Below are 15,132 nucleotides of genomic sequence, written 5' to 3'. Positions count from 1 at the left end.
AAAATATGCTAATGAAAGGATTATAACATTGCAACAGAAAACTCTTCAGCTACAGAACAGGCCTGCACCAACTGCACTAACGGACTGTGAAGTAAGCTGTTAGCTAAAATAAATAAATTATATTGCTGTTTAAAATTACAACATGTCAAATTTATATTCCACATCTATCTAATTAAATATGGCATTTAGGGCTGTTCTAGTAGCATGTAGCATGCTACTGCAGTAGTTTAGCACGCTATGGCTACACCACAGCACAGGTTACTTCTGACTCATTAAAGCCAGACCAACACAGGTTTAGAGGATAAAGACTCAAATTTGAGCAGGTAAAATTGGTGTGAAGCAGTTAGCTCAAGCTACTTTTTCGTCAGTGTTCTCGTTAGCTCTGAAAGCTAGCACTAGCTTTGTAAGAAGGCCTAAACAGCTTAACACAAAACAACACAGGTTCATTCCAGCTCATTGAAGCTTTACTGATGCAAGTTTAAAAAATAAAGACTCAGAACTAAATCATGCATATTCATATATCTTTGCATTGTTGTACATAATATTTACAATATATTATATTCAACAATATATTATTTAACATGGATTTATTTAATGTGTTTCAAATGATGACTTCAGGGGTCATTTTTACAATAATGTACTGGTTTTATATCATGCTAGTTATATTGAATCTGTATTACTCAGAAGCTATTTGGCCTCAAGGTCCCTTCGCATCTGCATTTAGCGCTTTCAAACACTTTTTTATTTTTTTGCTTACTGTTAAATCTAGTTTCAGTGAAAGGACATGCAAATATCCTTTGATGTTTTAAGCTGCAAGATAGAAGAACCTAAGCCTGTAACCTTGGGAGCATGTGTCTGCCTCTCTCTCTCTCCCTCTCTCTCTTTCTACAGGTGTGTGGTAATATTCTCTTTCCTTACCTACTGCCTCCCACCTCCCTCTTTATCTCTGTCTCTCTCCACAGGCTGGCCATGGAAGATAAAGGCTTCTCTGAAAAGAGCACGCCTGCAGTAAGTCCATATAGGCGTACTGTACCAGTGTGAGTCTGATCAGAGCTATTTGTCCTCTATCCTCCTGACTTCACACAAACAAATCTACAGAGGCTTGAGTCAATTCAAGTCATTAGAAAGTGTCGTAACCCTGTCAAGATGAGGCTTGAGGAACAGAGTGAAGGACAACTTTGATGCAAAATATATGAAGAGTTTAATTCCAAAATGCTGTCAATCCATTAGTAACTGTTTTGGATATAAAGAGCTTTTGAAATAATAAGAAGAAAATGAGAATTTGAAATAAGAATAAAAGTGTATAAGGGGAAAACATTTTATTTCTCTAATAAAGGTGGTTTTAATAGTAATTATTACTGAATAATTATATTATTGTTAACGTTGATAAGAAAGAAAATGTTGGCAACGTATCTTGTTATTGATAAGTTGCCATGATGATGTTTACACTCCACATTTACATTACTTGAATGAAAGAAGGAAAACGCAGAAGGTGAAGACAGCAGTACAGGTTTGCTTGACTCAAAAAGTAAAAAAATATGGGAATACATCATATAAAAAGATGATTTCCTGTAAGACGTGCAAAACTGAGCTCACCTGGCTGTCATGCATGAGGATCCAGGGAAACACATCCACAGCAGAAAATGACAAAAGCTCAGCATGGTGAGTAAACTGTAGTAAAACTGTAGCCAGGAGTTAAAAGCAGCGTGGTGTTGTCTGCTTTTCAGTCAGCTCTGTTTTGGTTTAGCAAAATAAATACTGTTGGCTGAAGGGATGAGCTGCATTTCTGTCGAAACTGCATGGTTAAATGATGCTTGTTCATTGCTAGTGCATTAATGCTTATAGACCTGCTTGTTCGCGTGGAGTTTTGAAAGTACTCTTTCTTTCTCTGCGTTCTGGCTCCTGCCCACACGAAAATAGTGTTTTAAGTCATTAAAAAAGGATCTTTAGGGAAATGCTCTTCAGGGTTGAGATTTTAAAAACACACTTTTCTATGTTTTCATCTGAACAAATGTTTTTAAAAACACTGAGATGACATGTATGTTTACTGCTGTATGATGAGTGGTAAATATGCTTTGTGGCTCTGCATGTCTGACATGGCTGAAAACCCTGCTGTTTCTGCCTGCTCAGTAATATTAGGTTTGACTGCATGATGTTACCAACCTCACAAACTAATTAATTTATGTTTGCTTTATCATTAGTGAAGATTTAATTTGTCTTGTAAAATCAAACTCCATGATGGCACTTGGACTGTCATGTAGGACCTGTTCATGGCATTGTTTCTTTATTCTTCCTGCTTCACACTGAGTAAAATAGCATTTTTGAGGACAATGCAAAAGGCATCTTGTGGCATTACTGATCTTGATAAAAGTATGATTTAGAAGACAGGGTGTGTTTTGTTTCAAAAAGCATTGTGCAAAGCAAGGAATAATCCTTTGAATCCTGAAGGTTCACCTGTTGATTTCACCCATCAGCTATATTATTGATGCTTTGATCAAACTCAATGTTTTGTGATCTCTCAAACAGTTTTAACTGTGAAATGAAGACAGTGTGTAAACAACCATTACATGTTACATGACTTTTTTTCTATTAAATGTTAGCCAATGGAGGCATTATGAAATTCAAATTTGGCATGCTGCTAGAACTTTTCATACAAATACGGGCTGATAGAAGTTGTTGTGCAGCTTTGGGTGATATCACATTTTCTTAATACAAATTGTGTGATGAAAAGTGATTAGGGTATAGGAGTTTCCTGTCAACAAGCTACAACAGCAGCATATTCAAATTATTTCCAGGTCCGCTTCTGGATCAGGCCAATGGTGTGATTGTAGAATGGCAGAAATTGTAAGAGATGTATTTAAAAATGTGTAGAAGGCATCTTTGTCTTGCATATCAGTGGAGGTTTCAGTTTTAATCATTAGCCAATATAAATGAGCCTTGCAGAGAACTCACCCTGCAAATCTTAGCAGCTTTTAAACTGACTTCAATTGTGCATGAGGTGAAAAGACCAGAACTGGCATGGTGACCCAGTAACATTAAACCTACTTACATTTATTGAGAGGAAGTTGAAATTAGTTTACTGAACAGTACTGAACTGTCTATTTCAATTAATCAAACACCTGATTCAATGATGAGTTCAAAAGTCAAGTCAAGTTATTATCTCCATACAAAATGATTTGGTTAGAGACCGTTTAGGAAGAGGCTGCCCATTTCCTTTTCATCGCATTATAATACCAAAAACAAACTGTATCATACTGTAAAATGTAAGAGGACACAGGCTGTTAACAAGACCACAAAAGCAGCAGAGTAAAATGGACTGACCACCCCAGAGTCCAGAACTCGACATCTTTGAAAGTGTTTGGCATTACTTGGATTGTGAGAAGGAAAAAAAGCAACCAACTTCTAAGAATACACTTGGAATGCGTAGAAAAATATATTGTAATGTATAATAATACTGATATTATACATAGTTGTTCAATAGCATGTACATAATGGTCATTTTGATTGGAAATAAAAAAAAGTTGCAAAAGTTAACATTCAAAATGGGTTTTCTCCCCACCCTGCTGACCACATCTAGAGCTCCAGTCTCAAAATATACTCATGGGAATCGCTGGCATGCTGCTAAAACCTGAAAGCTTGACCGAGCTAATGGCAGATGGCAGCAGTTGCACAGCAGTGATTAGAGGGCTAACAAAATAAGGTGGGGCTTGGAATTGGTTAGTTACGCAATGATAAGAAGCAGAAGCAATTATAGATTAACAACATAAGAAGTCGGAGGGATTCACAGCCCTCCCAAAACATGCGGCCAGTACACAAGTACATACCCTGCATATCCAGATGCTAATAGCCACTGGCCTAAAACATCTATAACCAATTCACATGCACATGCATAGAACACACACATGCATTCTTGGTTGTTCCTTTAATGCATTTTGAGCATTAAAATGTGAATTTCTCAGTGCCTTTGTAATCAAAGTATATTGCAAAAGCTTTAGTTATGCTGTGCCACACAGCAGATAGACAGCTACCCACAGTCAGTACAGACAGTGTTTGTGGTGTATCTGTCCTCAACAATGTACAAAAAAGCAAACATACACCTACATGCTCGGCACAACAACAATCTAACTGCCAGCCACGGCTGCAGTCTGATACTCAACCAAATTATGAACAAGCCCACTATAAATGTATTTTAAACAGCAGCCATTTGTTTGTGTTCATTCTATGGTACATTATGTGCCGTTCATTCAAGGCCTGTATGTTCTTAAATTAACTAGGTCATCCTTGTGCGTGCAATCCTGTGTTCACACAGCCTCTTTCTGGGGTGTCAACTCAAGAAGCACCAAAAAAAAGGATTTCAAGTGCTTATCTGCACACACTCCTCATCCAGATGATAGCTGAGAGGCTAATCAGAATATAATCTTACACTTATTCAGCCTCTCACATCCTTTAAAGGGCTTATAATCATGGAAAAATAATGTTCCACATTTTTAATAAAAGAATTGTAAACTTTGCCGAAGTTACAAAACATACTATCACGTCGTTCACGTAGTTCATACAATCCATAGAAGGTAGCTAAGCTGCAAAAACATCCCATTTAACAGCAAATTACACAGAAGCTGAAACAACTAAATACAATCCCAATTTTTCAGTGTTTCTTGTGTCCACGCTTTGCATTTCTTACAGCTTCCACTCAGAACAATTGCTTTCAGTTTTTTCCAAGAAATCTGCAGGGATATTTTTTCACTCCTCCAAAGTTCAGTCTTAAAAGTTGTATTTTCTGCTTCTTACCATTGAAGCGGCCAGTCCAGTATTCAGAGAACACCAGCAGCTTATTTGCTTAATATGCAATTTTTCTTCTTTTTTAATTTCCAACTAAAACAGCTTTTTTGACGGCTACACATTCTTTTAGACTTATAGCACTGAGTTGTCTTTTTACAGTGGAAGGATGGACAAAAACACCTGTAGATTTTTTCATATCTGAAGCAGGTGTGGAGCTCCTTTTTCAAAGATGAAAGCTTTGAATGCTGTTTCTGATAGTTTTGGTTTTGTTTGGTGGTCCACCACCTTTTAATAATTTATTGAGCTCCAGTTTTGTAAAATTGTTTTTTCCCCACTTATTTTTTTGAGTCATATCTCAGACGTCTCCTGAAAAAAAGAACAACTTGTACTTTATGGATGCTTTGACTGGAAATTGCATAAATGGAGGGCGGCTCCTGACTTTTGCACAGTATGTACATGTAGTCTCTTTTTCAGCAGATTAGCTCACCCATTATAACTGTAGTTAAGGTAAAGAGTGTTTGAACCTGGACTGCTTTTTGAATGAGGCACAATGCAGAGAAGCCAATCATAACAGAGGTAATTTACCCACAACACATCTTAAAGGCACAGTAACAAAAACAGCCTGTTTAATTCAAAAGGATAAACGTGTTAATCCCGTGTTAATGAATTATGACTGTTTTAGATACATAAAACCACACAAATGACATAAGTGGACGTCAAGAGAACAGTTTTTAAGAAAAACGATGTCTGTTTAATGATGCCTTTGTTGCAGTGTAGATTGGCACTTCATGTAAAGGCAAAGACAAGCTACTTTTACTATAAACTCTCTTCACAAACCATTTAGTTGAAACACTGTGTGTGAAAACGCAGAACCTTTCTCTTTGCCTTTGTGTGTGTTGCAGCAGAACTCAGTGACGTGAGGAACATTGCTCCATCCTGACGATCCGCTCCAGTGAATCCAGTGGGGAGATGTCATGTGAACCCAACTCCAAGGAGCAGAAAATCGAGAGAAAGAGAGAGATGAGGGAAAGGAAAAGGGATTTGCCCGCTGATGTGTGAGATGTCTATAATCTCTTAAATGCTGCCGGTCTTTTATTGTTTCCAAACCTCACAAGTAAATACAACTGCCCTTTTTTCATTTCCACCACAAGATTGACTGCTTTTCACCAGGTTAGTCCCAAACAATGTCATTCTGTCAGCAGCCTGAACTGAACAGTCCTTCCTGCTGTGCAAAATCAACCCGAAGGACAAGGTCACCTTGTGACTGCTCTTTATTCCTAGAAGATATCATGTACCTGTGATGCAGGATATAGTTTTAATTGTTTTTATCCAGACAATTAGACTAATTTTCAGGCTAACTCACAGAAACAGTGACTTCTAGAAAAAGTAAATAAATAAATAAGTATACAACCCCAGTGAACTTGTCTGATATTTTCCGGAGACAAATTGGACATGTGCTAAGGTGTCGTGTTATAGGTTAGAGAAGTACACAAAAAGCTTAGCGCACAAATTTGGCTGCTTTAGCATCTAATCATCCCCACAAGAGGAGTGCCTCAGAAAGCAACCATGAGTAATGCTTCAGCCAGACATAAAGTAATAAATGGCATGTTTGGGTCTGCCAGCTCTGTACAGCATCCATTTGAATGAGCTCATCAGCGAGTGCTACCCACTGCTCATTAGTATTAATGACGGAGTTTGGAATTCAGCAGACATGGATAATATACAGCTAGCATGGCTTGGAAATATCACAGCGGAATGTTTAGTGGTGAATTTGAAGCAATGAACGGCCTTCGCACGCTTTGGTTGGTAGTCACTGGCTCATTGCTGTTCATATCAGACTAGGTAATGGCATGTATCCATCTGTCAGCCCAGGGAGCATTTACAAAATTCAAAGGTTGTTATGGGCTTTTTATTCAATGCCATGTAACATTCCATTTCAAAAACTGCAGTTAATTTTCTTTTTTTCTATAAACATTTAATTCACATATAAGGTAAAACCTGGTGTTTCTTCTAAACCAGTGGTCTAATGCAGTAGTCACCAACCCTGGTCCTGGAGATCTACCTTCTCGCAGAGTCTAGTTCAAACCACACTTCAGTGTACGTAATTCAGTGCACATATGCAGGTTATAATAAAAATACAAAGGCATCACATTTTGAGAATCCAAGTGTTGGATTTACTTAAAAATGTCAAGTAGTTACATGCAGTAGCTTCCAAGATACTTGATGGATTAGTATGTCTTTAACAAATTAAAGTAAATCACACTAATTTTTGTAAAATTAATATGTGAATTGAATTGATTATTTTTATGTTATCCAAAAATGACATAACTGATTTACTTATAAATATTACGCCAAGTGTCCCCACCTGCACAACTGTGTTACATGGCTTTTACGATGCTCATTTGAGTAATATGTACTGATTAAAGTAGGAAAAGAACATAAAGTTAAAGTCAGATCTACATGAATTTGACATGTTATTATCGTACTACTGAGCTGTCACAGAATTAAGCTCAGCAGTAAGCTTTACAGTAACTTGCACCCAACAACAATGTAAGCTCGACAGTTAACAAACACTTCTAAATTAAATCTGGCAACACAACTAACTCAGTTTCACTGACTTACATAAAGCAATAATAAAACCCAATTAAATTTGTTTTATTTGTTTTATTACATTAAATACAATTAAACATAAAAGAAAAAGCTTTAAGATTCAAGAATATGTTCATTAGATCTCTGATTAATGTGAGAACTATGACAGTTTGCGAATCTTTCAACACCAAGAGTGTAACTGTATTAAAAATAGTTGAAAACAATGTATTAAAAGTTTTAAATGATATTCATTTAAAAGAGTTAATGCTTAAAATAGTGTATTGAAATTTAAAACTATATCTCTGATTTGCCCCTTGCTATCTTCATCCACTGTCTTTCTTGGAAACCACTTTCAATGATCAAAACTAGCTGCCCGGGTGTGTCCAGCAAGTAAAGTGTGGGGGTGCTACACCAGGTTTTCTTTCTGAAATTACTTATACACTGAAAAATTCAAAGGGTTATGATTATTGGGGCTTATTTTGCTAAAGGGCTGGCAGGGCTGTCACTTCTTCTATTTGAGAACTCAAACAAACTACAGATGAAATCCTAAGACTGAGCTCTAATAGAATAGATTTCATTGTGCTTCATTTTAACATAATACATAAAATATAAAAAAGATCAAATCAAATGTTGACATCAGAATCAAAAACAAAACTTATCCAACCTGCATATATGCGTATCATTACACTTCTACAATGTAGTGTAGTTTCACTTCAGAACTACAGTGAGTGAACTCATGCCATAAATATGAGCTTCTACTACCATCAGGTGTTCACATGATGTAATGACAACATCTTTATTTAACCTGCTGTTATGGGCAGATATACACTTCATTATAAAAGTGTAATCTAAATGAGACACGTAGAAGGATGAGGCTGGATCACAGGCTGCTGGGAGGTAGTGGATTGCCACTGGCCTTTTCATCAGGTAAACTGAATGTCTGTCTGACCTTATCACAGGCACTCTGACCCAGCCCTTCCTCATTGCTAGCATTTACAGCACAAAGGTTAATGGCAGGAGTCCTGAGTATGAATGAAGGTCATGGAGAGAGTGGTAACCTTCCTGCTCACTTCCACCAAAGAGCTGGATTCTCTAGAGAGAATATTGACAGGGCTGTTGGGAGTCAATCTGAGCAGCTGTTAGTCATCAGTCCACAACAGCGCAGCTATTGAGTGAGGGTTTAATAGGGCCGATGCAGCTGATCGAAGTTCTAGTCAGTTCTTCAGTGGTCTAATTCTGTTTACTTTGCCAAGCACTAGACACATGTAACTGTTTTTTTTAAGAAAAAAAAAAAAGGTTCTTTGGAGCAATTTCGTAGAACAGTGGTTTCCAACCTGGTTCTCAGGAATCCCCAGACGGTCCACATTTTTCCTTAATTCCTATGTGTTGCGAGTTGGGTTAGAGCAAAAATGTGGACCATCTGGGGGCCCCCAAGTAGTTGGGAACTAATGCCATAGAAGAACTACTATTCAACGGATCATTCTTTAAAGGACCATTTTTGTAGAAGAGATATCCAAGGGTGAAGAACTGTTTCACAGTTCAAAGAATCACTGCATAATGTAATGGTTTTATACCACTTAATTTATTCTAGAATGTTTACACCAAAAATAATTTAGGGATCTTTATTTTTAAGCATGCACCTATTCTGCACAAAGTAATGCAAATGAATGTAATTAATCATTTAAATCAATGCCACTGGTTGGGGCTGGCTCCCAGTTTTAATCAGTTATTTTTATTTCAAAGTAAAAGTCAGGTTCAAAATGTGATTGCAACCAGACCAATGGTTCTCATAGATTTGTATACACTGCCTGAAGCTGGTAGCCAATACAAGTCTATTAAAAAGGCAAAAAAAAAAGCTAAAATGATAAAGCTAAAAGTCTGCATTTTGAGCTCATATTCATTATTTAATGTAAACTCCAATGCAATAATATAGTAATATAAAAAATAACCTTGTTGACACTAAAAACATTTATAAACCTGTCTCTATATCAAAGTGGAAACATATGTCAGTTTAACATCTCTTCATTCAAATGCCAGCCAAAGTATTCTTTCCAAAGCATTCCAAAGTGCAGGCCAAAGCATTTGTATTTAAAATTTGCATACTGCCCTTACCTTAAACCTAACCCTTACCTTAACTTCAACCCTAAACCTACACCTCCTCCCAAACCTAACCATAATGTTGTTGATAATTAGCTGGGTATGACCAGAATGTCTGTGAATAATTAAAATATCTGTAGATCATCCATAGGGGACCATCAGCATAAAGTGTGAGTGAATTATTTTGCAATTCAATGGAGGGTGCCTTTTCACAAAGAAGATATGGTATCTTGGAAGTTCTCTTCATGAGTAGTTGACATGAATTTATACACTTATTATACATGTCTTTATTACAGACACTTACCTTGTACTTAACTGTATACTTTATAAAGTTCACCTACTTTATAGGCCCACCATATAGATGTACAATTATATACTATAGCCCATATGTTGCAATGCACACTTTGTGAGCTGTCTTTAACCCCTGTAATTATTGGTCAATTTCTGTGATTAGCCCACCATCCAAGAAATGTTCTTGTTCAAAATTATTAAAACCCTGACCAGTTATAAAGAGTTAGAGGATGGCTAACACATGCATTCCATTTTACATTGATAGGCTATAATCTCTGATTGGTGATTCTACGTGATGAATGTATTCTGATCAAGCATAATGGTATCATGTGTTTTCTTGGGTATTTTATTATCTCTACAGACTGTAACACATTCCTAGTGGAATGATGATCGAGAAGACATCACTCCAGTCATTTAAAACATGGAAGATGGCTTGATGACATGACAATGGGTGCTCAAATGTGGTATATCATTTTTTGTTTGTCTGTTTTTAATTTAAAAAACTATTGAGAATAATTTAATTAATTTAAAACAATTGAGAAATGTGTAAAGTAGGCTTATATTCTTCTGAAGAACTCTATCATTGCCTTTCTAGAGCCAGCACTGAAGGGTCCACTGACTCCTGAATTGGACTTCATCAGCCAATGTACTTGTAAAGGAGAAAACTCTGTTAGCAATTCTTTTTATAAAATACTACAGTAATCAGACCTAGACATGCTTATATGCCTTTATGTGTATATCTCATAAAATTAAACATACCTAAAAATATGGTACCAGCACAGGAGAGCAACTGTTTCTGGGAAATCTTTATGATAGCATTGATTTCACATATATTTTTGTCAACTATGAATGACCTGAAATGATCAATGAGGATAAAATATATTTATTCAGCTATATGCTTTAGAATGCAGTGTAAGATAACTGTGTGATGTATTTTTTAATCCTTATGCTAACTAAGAGCAATAAAAAATAATCCAATAATCCATTTGCATGTTCCTATGTGCACTTTAATTGACACACTTTTATAATTAATATTTGACATTGCAATGCTTATTATATACATGATTCTTCATGAGACTTCATACATGATTCCGTCATGTGCAAAAGTTTGAATACCCTTGTTCAGATGAGGTTTTGTTAATTTTCTAAGTGAAAACAAGGTGACATATCTACAGGGAACAAAAATACAGAAACTGAAATAACATAATTTAGATATTTGCTACTTTGAATTCAGAACCTACTATGAATCATTCAGTAAATACAATAAATTATTCAGTAACAGCTATGAATTGTTTAGTAACTACTACAAATTATTTAGTATCTACTGTGAGGAATTCAGTATATTCTATTAATTATTTGGTAACTGCTGTGAATTATTAGATTACTATTATAAATTATTCAGTGACTGCTGTGATTTATTTTGTGACTACTCTAATTAACTAGTAACTGCTAGTATTGTTCAGTATCTATTATTACCTGTTTAGTAAATACTATGAATGATACAGTAACGTATATAAAATATTCAGTAACTATGGGAAATATGTTGCAATATTGAGCTCAAAATATGACAAAAGACCCCGTATAGTTGTACAGCTGAAGACTTGTATAACAGAAGATTGTCAAAAAAATATGCTTTTAAAACTTGAAAAATTTGTGTCTTCAGTCCCCAAATGATTATTATGGGAAAGGTGATGTAACACAGTGATAAACATGCTCCTGTCACAACTTTCTGGAATGTGTTGAAGGCATTACATTGGGAATGAACATTTATTAACAAAAAACAATGACGTTCATCAGGTAAAACATTTAACAAGGGTATTGTACCATTGTACCATTTTTAATTTAATACAGGTCAAACATAATTTACAAATCACTGCTTTCTGTTTTTATTAGCATTTCACAAACTGGAATTGGGTTTGCATTATCATGAACCATAATCTCAAAGTCAGATCCTGGAGGGCCAGAGCTCTGCATAGTTTTGCATTTTTTCAGCTCTTACACAACTCTTAGTTTCACCTCAATGTTTCATTATGATACTGAATCAATGTCAGTCAGCTGAATTAATAAGTCACCATTCATGCCGCTCAGTAATCAATTGATCAACTGAAAAAATACTTTTAAAATCACATGGAATTACAATTTGATTGATTGAATGATTAATAATTAGAAACAAATCACAAAAAAATAGTGAGTAACCATGCACTGACAAACGTTTTTGTAAAATTAAAAATAATAATTAACAGACTTTAAGTTTATAACAGAGTAATCAGACTCACTTAACATGCATGTTTCAGTGGTTGATATGTAAATAAAGTCATTCAGAGTGGTTTGATGTAATATGGTTCATTGTAGAGAAACTTACAGACTCAGATTTCTTTACAGCTGTGGTGACAGGAACCAGGGGTTATTTACCGTACAACACCAGTGAACACATCTTCTGAAATTTTATAGGTAATGCTTACATAATGGTAAAACCAAATGGGTGCCTTAATCATTCATCAACTAGATTAACAGACTATCCAGGATTAATACAGTCATGAACTGGATTAACTGAGCATCCGGATGTTAGTTAATAAATTAAGTTATTAACTGGCTAACCACGATCAATACAGTTATGAACTGGATTTACTGGGTATCCAAATCACTACACTTATAAATTGGGTTAACTCTCTATCCAGGATCAACACAGTCATAAACTGGATAAACTGACTATCCAGGATCAATAAGGTCATGAACTCCACTAACTAGTTATCCAAGATCAATACTGTCAATAACATGTCTAACTATCGATCCAGGATCAATACAGTCATGAACAGGATTTTCTGACAGTCTGGGATCAAATGAGTCAATAATAGGATTAAAAGGCTATCCAGGATCAATATAGTCATGAAGTTGGTTAACTAACTATCCAGGGATCAATACAATATACACATACATACACACACACACACACACACCAGTGAGATGTATAAATATGTGTCATGTATCCCGCTGACCCTGCTCCCATGAAAGGCTTGATCTCCCAGAATTCTCTGGCAGATCACATGACTGAGACACTCCGCACCTCAGTGGACTCAATCTCCCAGAACTCCCTGAGAGATCTCCTGCTGCTTTCCAAAGCCTAGGCTGCAGCCAAAGTAGGCTGCATTTCTCGGCTGCTAAGTCATAGCAGGTCATTCCAAAGTGAAGGACCCTTCCTATACAGCCTAGAAATGCAGCCTACGTTTGGAGTGATTTCAAGGACGCATCAGATGTATCTTTCCAGGCCTTCGGTTATCCACAGTTCTCCGTGCACGAATAACGTGAAGGAGGAAGAAAAAAAAAAGCACCACAAAAATGGCGGAAAACAAAGCAGTTGGAGCAGAGTTTGTTTCAGAATGTAAATTGCTCACATACTTGAATTCGTCTTCGTTCATTTATAAAGTGTAAAATTACTGATTAATGAAAGCTTTCGTTTATATATCGTATATCGTCCATAAACACTTCAGTCAATGTATAACTAACCCTTCAACCCTGAAGACTGGTGCACAGATTGCTGGTCAACATAGCAAAGCAGATAAGAATTTTGCCTAGCTAGTAGCGAAAACGCAAAGAGAAAGATTTAAGATGAACATCCGTAATTTGAAGACAAGTGGACTTATTTGCATTTATAAGCACTCAAGCTGGTTTCCTGATACGTTTAATCTGCAACAAGAAACTGTCAAACACGAAAAAGATGTGAAGCTGAAGTCAGCTTCTCGGTCACCAGCTTCTTGTTTGAAATTTCCCGTTCCACCTTAAATGGTGCAGCAGCTGCATTCTGGTGCCTCAGGCGGCATTTAAGCTGGAACAGGAAAATTCAAACAAGAAGCTGGAGAATAAAGGAGCTGACTTCAGCCTCGTGAAAGGTTGTATGTTGAAAGAAACTATTCTACTTTTAAGGAAAAGTTTCCTGCTGGAGATGTGAGAAAAGCAGCTGTACCTGAGCTAATGCTTAAAGCACAGCAGAGTAAGTCTGTGTTTTCGTTTATATTTTTAGTTCATACTAGGACATTATCTAGCACATATTTAGACATATTTTCAGCCAAGATGGTAACATGTTACTTCAATAAAATGGACATAAAATGTCCACTTAAATCCCACTTTCAGAGTTAACTGCTGATGCTCCGCCCCTAGAGGGCAGCAGTGAGCTGTGAGTCTTTACTTCAGCTTCAGCTGGCAGTGGTGGTCTTCACCATGGAGGCAGGATTTACTTAGTCAAGTGTACCCAGCTGGGCCTAAAAGCCAAATGGGATAAATTCTGCTTGGAAAAACTTCTTCTACTGTTACCTTTCTGTTCTTTCTAAACTTTGTCTACTGAGATGCATCTTAGTTTTTATTTACATTGTTTTTTATTACACCAAGTCTTTTTTTGTTTATTTTCAGGGACGCATAAAGCATAACATAGCAGTCTCCTCATTTTATGCCATTGCTTGTGCACTGAAAAAATAGTGCTTTAAATGTATTGTAATCAAAAGTGTAAATTGGTTTAACATGAATGAAATATCACAACACTGTCTTTTCCTTATTTTGGCAATAATTGATAAAACATGTTTTATTAATTAGAAACCAATATACACCAGCTAGCCACTTCATTAAGTACCACCTTGTAAATACACCCATCATCCATTTTATCAGGTCCATTTATTAGCCCCATTTACCCTGCTCTTCAAAGGTCAGGACCCCCACAGGGCCACCACAGAGCAGGTATTCTATTTGGGTGGTGGATCATTCTCAGCAGTGCAGTGACACTGACGTGATGGCAACATGGTAGTGCGTGTTGTGCTGGTGCAACTGCTGGACTGAGAATAGTCCACCAATCAAAAATGTCCAGCCAACAGAGTCTTGTAGGCAGTGTCCCCTGAAGGACTAGAAGATGACCAACACAAACTGTGCAACAACAGATGAGCTATCTGACTTAACATCTAGGCGTGTCTGATAGAGTGGACAGTGAGTGGAAACAGTGTTTAAACACTAGCTGTACTGCACACCACCATGTCATATATATGTATTTTTTAAAATGTACTGTTGGTGCTGGGCTGGGTTTCCGAAAAGCATTTTAGCACAAAGACGATTCCCATATGGTAGAGTGAGCACAATTTCCACCCTTCATCGAACCAAAGCATTCAAGCATTAGCAGACATGAGAGTAAGTAGTGTTTCTAAAAGCTTGCAAGTGTATAAGTTGTGAAGTACACAAAAATGTATTTCATTTATTATTAAAATATTAAAATATAATTAATTAAAATAGAAAATATAAAAGCACATCAGTCATCTACACAAATTTTAATTATAAAATTTTAATTTCCAGTTTATCCCTATTTTCAGTGCACATAACACATTTGCAGGGTCATCTGGC

This window comes from Colossoma macropomum, unplaced genomic scaffold (genome assembly GCF_904425465.1).
Source record: "Colossoma macropomum unplaced genomic scaffold, Colossoma_macropomum, whole genome shotgun sequence".
Lineage (NCBI taxonomy): Eukaryota > Metazoa > Chordata > Actinopteri > Characiformes > Serrasalmidae > Colossoma > Colossoma macropomum.
This window is presented reverse-complemented; position numbering follows the sequence as displayed.